The following is an 8,095-nucleotide window of genomic DNA, read 5'->3' on the forward strand; positions in this document are numbered from 1 at the left end:
TTAAGAGAAAAAAAAAAAAAAAAAACTTTCCACAAATTTAAACTGAGAAGGCATCTATTCAGGCATATATTCAGAAAAATAAACATATTTTTTTATTTCTTTATTTTTTTATGTTTAATATGTTTATTAAAATAAACATATTTTTCTCCTCCCATGTGACCAGGAATATATGTTTTCTCAAATGCATGTGAGGAGAGGACTGAGCCTACACAATAATCTGAAAAGTCTTTGTCAAGCATGTGAGTATTCATATTAGTTGAAAAGAAAAAATTCTTTTTTCTTAAAAATCAGAGCTGAACTCAGCACATTGTCACTTACCATAGTAGCAGTAATTTCAATACAATGAGAGGATGATTATATGCAAGTAAATAAAACCATCACCCGGAAATTCTCGTATTATGTCTTTCAGTTTAATTTGGCTTACATCCATACCAATATGGGCAACTTTTCTAATGGTCTTAAAGATGTGTTTACTGTAGAAATAGGTCATCTGGTGCTCTAAAAATTAAAAAAACTGGAAACCGGACTGTAATCTTAAGCTCCTGAGAATGAGGGCAATTCTTGACAGGTTAATTTTTGTTGTAACCCTGGTTGGGCCCCTCAGATATATGTGAACATAAAGAGACTTTACAAATGAAGACAAGTGCACACTGCCAGACTGTTGGGTTATGACATCTACTGCATATTTGTTATTCATTGTTTTGGAGGCTCCATTTCAGACAGGCTGACTTAACTCAATTTTTATTTGCAAGGATTAATACATTAAAAGCAGTAGCTCTATTAAGTCAAATATGCAACAGAGCTATCTGCTTTTGCAGAGAAGAGGCAGTAGAAAAAGGGCCTCTACCTTTTTTTTTTTTTTTTTTTTTAAGATTCAAGTCAAAATTCTTTTATGACAATAAAACAATCACATATTTAATATAAAAAGAAATGCAGAAAATGGCTCAGGGTTGTATTAAAAAAAAATCCAGGTTGTGAAGTTTGCTCTATTTACATCTGGGAGCAGAGCTGTCCCCACATCAGGCACAGCAGCTGCACTTCTCCGACGCCCCTTTGCAGACACAGCCCTGGGCACACTTGGCACAGCCCACGGGGCACCAGGAGCAGCAACTCTTCTTGCAGGAGGTGCATTTGCACTCTTTGCACTTGCAGGAGCCGGCGCACGTGCAGGAGACACCAGCGGTGCAGGAGCAGTTGGGGTCCATTTCGAGCCAAGGAGATGCTGAAGCTCCCACCAAAGACTCGAACAGGAGGTCCAAGGGCCTCTACCTTAAAAACAAATCCTTTGAGCCTTATTTTATCTAAGAATGATACAAAAAATAGTGAAAACAGATATGGGCAACTGAACCTATATCCCATTAACAACCTGAATCTTTATAGACACTGATTTCGGGCTCCACTGGGCCTTTCCAGACCTGTTCCGGGGGATTGGATTTGAGATTTGTATGGAGAACTCCCGCTGGGGTCAAGGTCTGACCAAGTTCTAATAAGATTATTTTGCTGTTTTCTCTATATTATTCCGTTCTGAATAGATCTTGGTATTTTAAATAAGAAATGAGACAATGTTCATTGGATTATGTTTTTTTTTCCCCCGTATTGCAGACTTAAATTGAAAACAAGCCTGCAGGGTGAAAGTAGAAAAGTGCTTTTGAATTTGTCCTTAATGAAGTGGAAATGGATTCCCAGCTTTTGGAAACTTTGGTTTCTTCTAGACAAGAAGCTGAGTTTCCGAAACAGGGAATTTCTATGTAGTAAATGGGGTGAGTAAACTGGTGCAAGGTTCTGCACAAGGACCAAGGACTTGGGGTTCTTATGGCATATTGCTCCATTGTGTTCAACTGTCATTCCCAAGGTTACTTCATGACTCAGGATAGCTGCTGGAGATCTAGCCGTGACATCTGTCTTATAGCATCAGAAAAGGAGAAAAGAAAGAGAACACATCTTCTTTCTATAGGGTCATTTCCTTCCACTTTGACTTTGACTCCATTGGCCAGAATACAGTCAAATGGCAATACCTAGTTTCAACAGAGGATGGGAATAAAGTCATTATTACTGTGAATATCTGTCTGGCTAAAACTCATAGAATATAGAAAGACAATTAGCAGTTTCCATTACAATTTTATATATATTTTAATGCGTGGCTTTGGTCAAGTTATCTTTATCAATCTCATTTTTTTTTTCACCCAAATAAAGAATTTGACAATTTCTATTTATTGGACTTGGGGAAGTTTTATGAGGTAACATATGTACACAGTTTTGCAAAGTACTTGACATGTGACAAATTCCCAGTAAGTATTGTTATTCCAACTTTGGAGTCAAAAATGTGTGCATGATCCTTTTTTACCACTGGTTCTTAATATTTGAGAAAACCAGTAATGATAGTTACCTAGGGGCTGCCCTACTACTCGAATAACTTAACTACCCACATCATCCCTCTAGATTTTCCTCTGATCCTTTCACACCAATATGACCCAGGATTGAGAGTAATATTTTTTAACATTCTAAAACATAATATCCTTTTGAGAGACAATGGACAAAGTCTCTAAGAGTTGAGAAACATTTGAGCATTTGGCAGCAAAACATTTACAATCATGCCAGCCTTCTAGCAAGTGTTAGTTATCATCATCATCATCATCATCATCATCATATCATCATTTTAGTGAATAGACTTGTGTCAGAATATGGTTGGAAATATCTCATCTGAGTGAGTTGAAATTAGAGATCATAGTTGTAAAATAATAGGAATGCATCAGTCTGTGTTTAGTCAGAAAAAAAGAGCCACTCTGAATATCTGGGGAACAAGAGATTTACTATAGTGATTAGACCTTACAAGGTTGTTGGAGGAGCGAGTGAAGTGAAGGTCTGGACCAGGAGGAAGGGGATCAGACAGAGTCATTAACCAGTTGTCTGCCAAAAACACTGGCAACTACTGTGTGGGTAAGTCAGAGCTTGAAGGTAAATACTAGTTTTGCCCAGACAATGAAGTTTGTGCAGAGGGGGATGCCATGGAGATGCCTACAAGAAGCTGTTACCTCTGTGTAGGCATTACTTCTATGAGGTTGTAGCCAAACATCTGTTTGTGGGCCTGGAGAAGCTGTTATTTAGCGTGGCCCTCAGTGGGGATGGCAAGCTGGTCACAACAGAGGACAATAAAGATGAGTTGGGAATTTTCTAGGCACCTCTGCAAATGAGCATCACCATAACTGACCCCAATGTCCTTCTGAGCATCATGGCTAATATTAAACCTCTACCTTCCAAATCACATCTGCCACCACTCAGAGAAGATGATTCAGGAAAATACAAATCCCAGTTTAACCAAACTGATGTGGCACAATCTAGCATAAGTATTAAGTAAACATAAATTTTGTTTTAATCAGAAGTCTATCATGATGTTAGAAAGAATTATCCTCATCTTGGAGATGAAGCAGAAAGATGATTATGCAACCTTTTAAAATTTTGCCAGAGCATTCTCTAGCACACCTACCTCAGAGTCATATGACTCTTAGAAAATGTACCTAGGCCGGGCGCGGTGGCTCAAGCCTGTAATCCCAGCACTTTGGGAGGCCGAGACGGGCGGATCACGAGGTCAGGAGATCGAGACCATCCTGGCTAACACGGTGAAACCCCGTCTCTACTAAAAAATACAAAAAACTAGCCGGGTGAGGTGGCGGGCGCCTGCAGTCCCAGCTACTCGGGAGGCTGAGGCAGGAGAATGGCGTGAACCCGGGAGGCGGAGCTTGCAGTGAGTTGAGATCCGGCCACTGCACTCCAGCCTGGGCGACAGAGCCAGACTCAGTCTCAAAAAAAAAGAAAATGTACCTTTGGTTGACTTTAGTAATCACAACTGACTAGTACACAGGCATTTTACAACTCTGTATTTAAGAATGTGAGTTGTAGAGAATTGATTAGGTACACTGAATTGTTTTATTTTTATTATGGTTGATGACTTCCAAAGTTATAGCTATACTGCCCTGTAAAGTATAATCCATTTGTCATCTAATTTAGCAATCCTATGTCAGCACCATTTTTTATTGACCATATTAAATCCCTGGTTTTCATTTTTCATTCTACTAGCTTCCTCATTACTGAGTTAAGTAAAACTTTGATATGTGCTGTGTGTGTGACAATTGTGTTTTAAAAATATACTTTGACAATTACTACAAAGTTATTATTTTTATAAACAAAAGGGATTATGAAAGGCTGGAAACACCTAGTGTAGTCAGGGAAAAATGTGGGGAACCTGGACACTGAGAACTTCACTGGAGCAGATACTGGAGAAAGGAGGCAATGCAAAGATTTGGCAGGAGTTAGGAAAATAGGAGTGTAGGAGGAAGTCTAAGCCCTGGAGAATGAAGAGACAAACTAATTCAGTCACCTAATTCAAAGGGGGCCCTGTTCACATGTGGTACTATAATTTTGGAAAATTAGGATTCATATGATATAATCAGAAAACAGCTTTATTTATTTTCTCCATTTCTTGTACAGTCTTGCCAATCTCTGACCACTAGGTAAAGTCCAGTGCAAGTCCCCAAACCCCTAGGTAACAAAACATCCTTTGGTCACTTCTTAATTAGTTCAGTAATTAATATACGCAGGCCACCCTGGAACTTCTTTGGGCTAGACACCTACAGTTGGAAGAAGCCATGAACTACTTTATTTTTGCTGTTCTGCTTAATTCCCTACCTAAAATTAACCTCCTCTTCCTCCCCTCACTAGGTTTCTTCATCAGATCCAACCTCTACTTCTGACGTTGCATTCTCCTTCTGCCTTTGACTTCTTGCCTTCCTTGCATAAGGACCCAAGTAATGATATTAGGCCCACATGGATAAGTCAGGACAATCTTTTAATCTCAACATCTATAACTTAATCACATCTGCAAAATCCATGTGCGGTTTTTGGAGATTAGGGTGTGTACGTTTCGGACAGGAAGACATTATTCAGTCTACCATAGAAGGAAAAATCTTACTTAACTTGTACTTTCTCATTATCTAGGATTGACATCCTCTGGGTTTGATAGTTGGTTAAAGCTGATTCTTTCTCTATTAAGAGAAGTTTCCATGAAATCTCTGAAGGCCACCAAACCCTAGCACCATTACTGGCAGTCTGTTACTCATGGGTTCCTATCAGGAGCAAATTGTCTCTTCCAGTTATCTGCTTCTGATTTTTATTCATAGATGTCTAGTATGGTCCCTAGTTTTATGGTTTCGTTATTGTTTTTTCTTTATTTTCCTGCTGAGATCTTCACATTCCTCCAGGAGGCCCTCTTGGGCAGGCAGGCTGTAAGGCAACTGTAGGCTGACTTTTTACCCAAATGGTTTATATTTGGTCCATGGGAAACATTCTTTGTTCTCCAAGTACAAACTTCAGAATTCACATAATAGGATTTTGAGACAATGTAGTATGACACAGTAGGAAATGGCTTTGGGGGTCAGAATATAATTGAAGCTCTATCACACCATGGATATATATACTCTTGGGCAAGTTATCACCTTTATGAAGCTAAGTTTCCTCTCTTTTTAAAATAATGAAATCATAGACAGCTTGAAATTGTCTAGCACATATCAGGCTCATAACTGCCACGAAGACAATATTTGCTCTTATTATTACATTTATATGGACCTTGATTTGCTTACAGCAGTCTCAATTTAAAGGTTTTTTTCCTTCCTTTCTGACTGAAAATTTCCCTAATTGTAAGCAAAAACCACCATGCCTGTTAGGTGATTTAGTTAGGTGTTCAGTGTGTGTGTTCTTCTATTTATACGTTCCTTTGGTTACCAGACTTTTTAGTGAAATTAACTATTTTGGAAGGAATAAAAAAATTGTTTTCCCAGTTATCTCAAACTTCAATAACAATAATTAAAATATTAGGTAATGACTCACTGTTTGAATGAAAGTGACAGAATTGGTTGTAGAAATTAATTCCTATGATGTTTGATTTATATTCAGTTCTGAGAAGACAGTCGGGGTTGCAGAAATTAATTCCTATGATATTTGATTTATATTCAGTTCTGAGAAGACAATCTAGGTATCAGAGAAACAAGTATATTCTTAGCACGGATTAACATGCATTTTTGTGGAATGACATGCATACAGGGCAATCTAAGTAAGATTAAAACATATTTCAAGAAGACTTTAACTATTAAAAAATTAAGTGAGAAATTTGGTTTATATAATATTATATAATGAAACAAAGCCAGATAAAATAATTTGGCAGTAATAAGAGCTATGCAATCATTCACATTTCTAGATTCTAATATGAAAGTTTAAATTTCTGTCTTTGTTTTTATTGTTTTGTATTGAAAATTATTAGAAGATTAGAGACTTTTTCAAATTATTCAATGTTGTTTCAGAGTTTTTATATTGTACAAGAAAATATAAGAAGCAGTGCATTTCAATGGAAGATTATAACAATTTATTCTCTTTTTCCTCATGATAAAGCCAAATGCTATTATTAAATTCACATTTAATTCTCATTTCTTCATCTCAGAATCAGTCATCTGGTCTATGGCTGAAAAACCCATTCACACTGCATGTTGTAGTAGGATAAACTTTACTTACGAAGCTCCATCCTCATTTGGTCCCACTACTTATATTTTTAGTATTTTCTATTAATTCAAAGTAGAAAACATTTAAAATGTGAGCATGCACTGTATTGGAATAACCTCTAAGGAACAAATATGTGCTAATTACCTTGGAATATCGTGCTGATTATGCAATATATATAGAATGAAAGAACTGGCATAATGTACATTTATTTAGTTTGTATTTTTAGCAAGAGATCCTTAGTGACAAATTTTACTCATTCCCAATTCATTCATTGTCTTGAGAGATTTGCCTGAGATCACTTGAGACCAAATCTCCCAACCCTATAAATATTTTGTCTTAGACTTTCATTCTAAAACACTCTTAAGACTCTGTCTTGGGACCCTTTCCATCTGTAGTTGAGTCTGATGAACTTAGAGCTCATTTGATCAATAGTTTGTTTCGGTGGTCTTTTGGAAAGTTGAGATTAGATATAATGAAGTCATGTCATTAACAGAGGTTGTCTGTAAATATGTTGAAAATCTAGATTCTATTTTTACCAGAGGAGTAACCTGGTCAAGTAATACTATTTTTTTTTATAATAGACAAAATATCTACTAAACCCTATGTATGTGCCTTTACATAGATTATATTTTTAAATTGTTTCAAACACCTATCAGGTTTATAGGTTTTTTTGTTTGTTTGTTTCTGTTTTCTTTTCTTTTTCTTTTTTTTGAGACAGAGTGTCGCTCTTGTTACCCAGGCTAGAGTGCAGTGGCATGATCTCGGCTCACTGCAACCTCCACCTCCCGGGTTCAAGCAATTTTCCTGCCTTAGCCTCCCAAGTAGCTGGTATTACAGGAGCCTGCCACTATACCCAGCTAATTTTTGTATTTTTGGTAGAGACAGGGTTTCACCATGTTGGCCAGACTGGTCTCAAACTCCTGACCTCAGGTGATCTGCCTGCCTCAGCCTCCCAAAATGCTGGGATTACAGGTGTGAGCTACCGCGCCCGGCTGTTTCTGCTTTTTTTTTTTTTTTTGAGACAGGGTCTCTCACTCTATTGCCTAGGCTGGAGTGCAGTGGAGCAATCCCAGCTCACTGCAGCCTTGACCTTCCAGGCTTAGGTGATCTTCCAGCCTTAGGCTCCCATGTAGCTGTGACTACAGGCCTGCGCCACCATGCCCAGCTAATTTTTGTATTTTTTGTAGTGACAAGGTTTTGCCATGATGCCCAGGCTGGTCTCGAATTCTTTGCTTAAGCGATCTGGCTGCCTCAGCCTCCCAAATTAATGGGATTACAGGCATGTGAGGTGCCGCGCCTGGCCAAGTTCATAGTTTTAATAGCTCCATTTTATTGTAAGGAAACCGAGGCAAAATAAAGTTAATTAGTTTTCTCAGTTATGCAGATGGTAAATTTCAGAACCACTTAGGAAATTCAATCCAGACACAAAGGCTCCAGATTACCAAATATAGCTTTGTAGGAAAAAAGAAAAATGGGGCTAAGGTGTTCCAGCTAGACTCAGATTTTCCCATGTCCCACAGCAGTCACTACAGCCTGAGATGGGGCTCAG

The 8,095-nt window shown here is 37.9% G+C and overlaps 1 pseudogene across 1 annotated transcript; it reads right to left on the reverse strand.

Moving 5' to 3' along the window:
- Positions 1-873: 873 nt before the first annotated feature.
- LOC116274885 lies at positions 874-1,250 on the reverse strand (annotated as a pseudogene). The gene has a single exon (XR_004183696.1). The product of XR_004183696.1 is annotated as a metallothionein-1F pseudogene (transcript).
- Between the last annotated feature and the right edge of the window lie 6,845 nt (positions 1,251-8,095).

The sequence above is a fragment of the Papio anubis genome, chromosome 5, assembly GCF_008728515.1.
Source record: "Papio anubis isolate 15944 chromosome 5, Panubis1.0, whole genome shotgun sequence".
Taxonomy (NCBI): domain Eukaryota; kingdom Metazoa; phylum Chordata; class Mammalia; order Primates; family Cercopithecidae; genus Papio; species Papio anubis.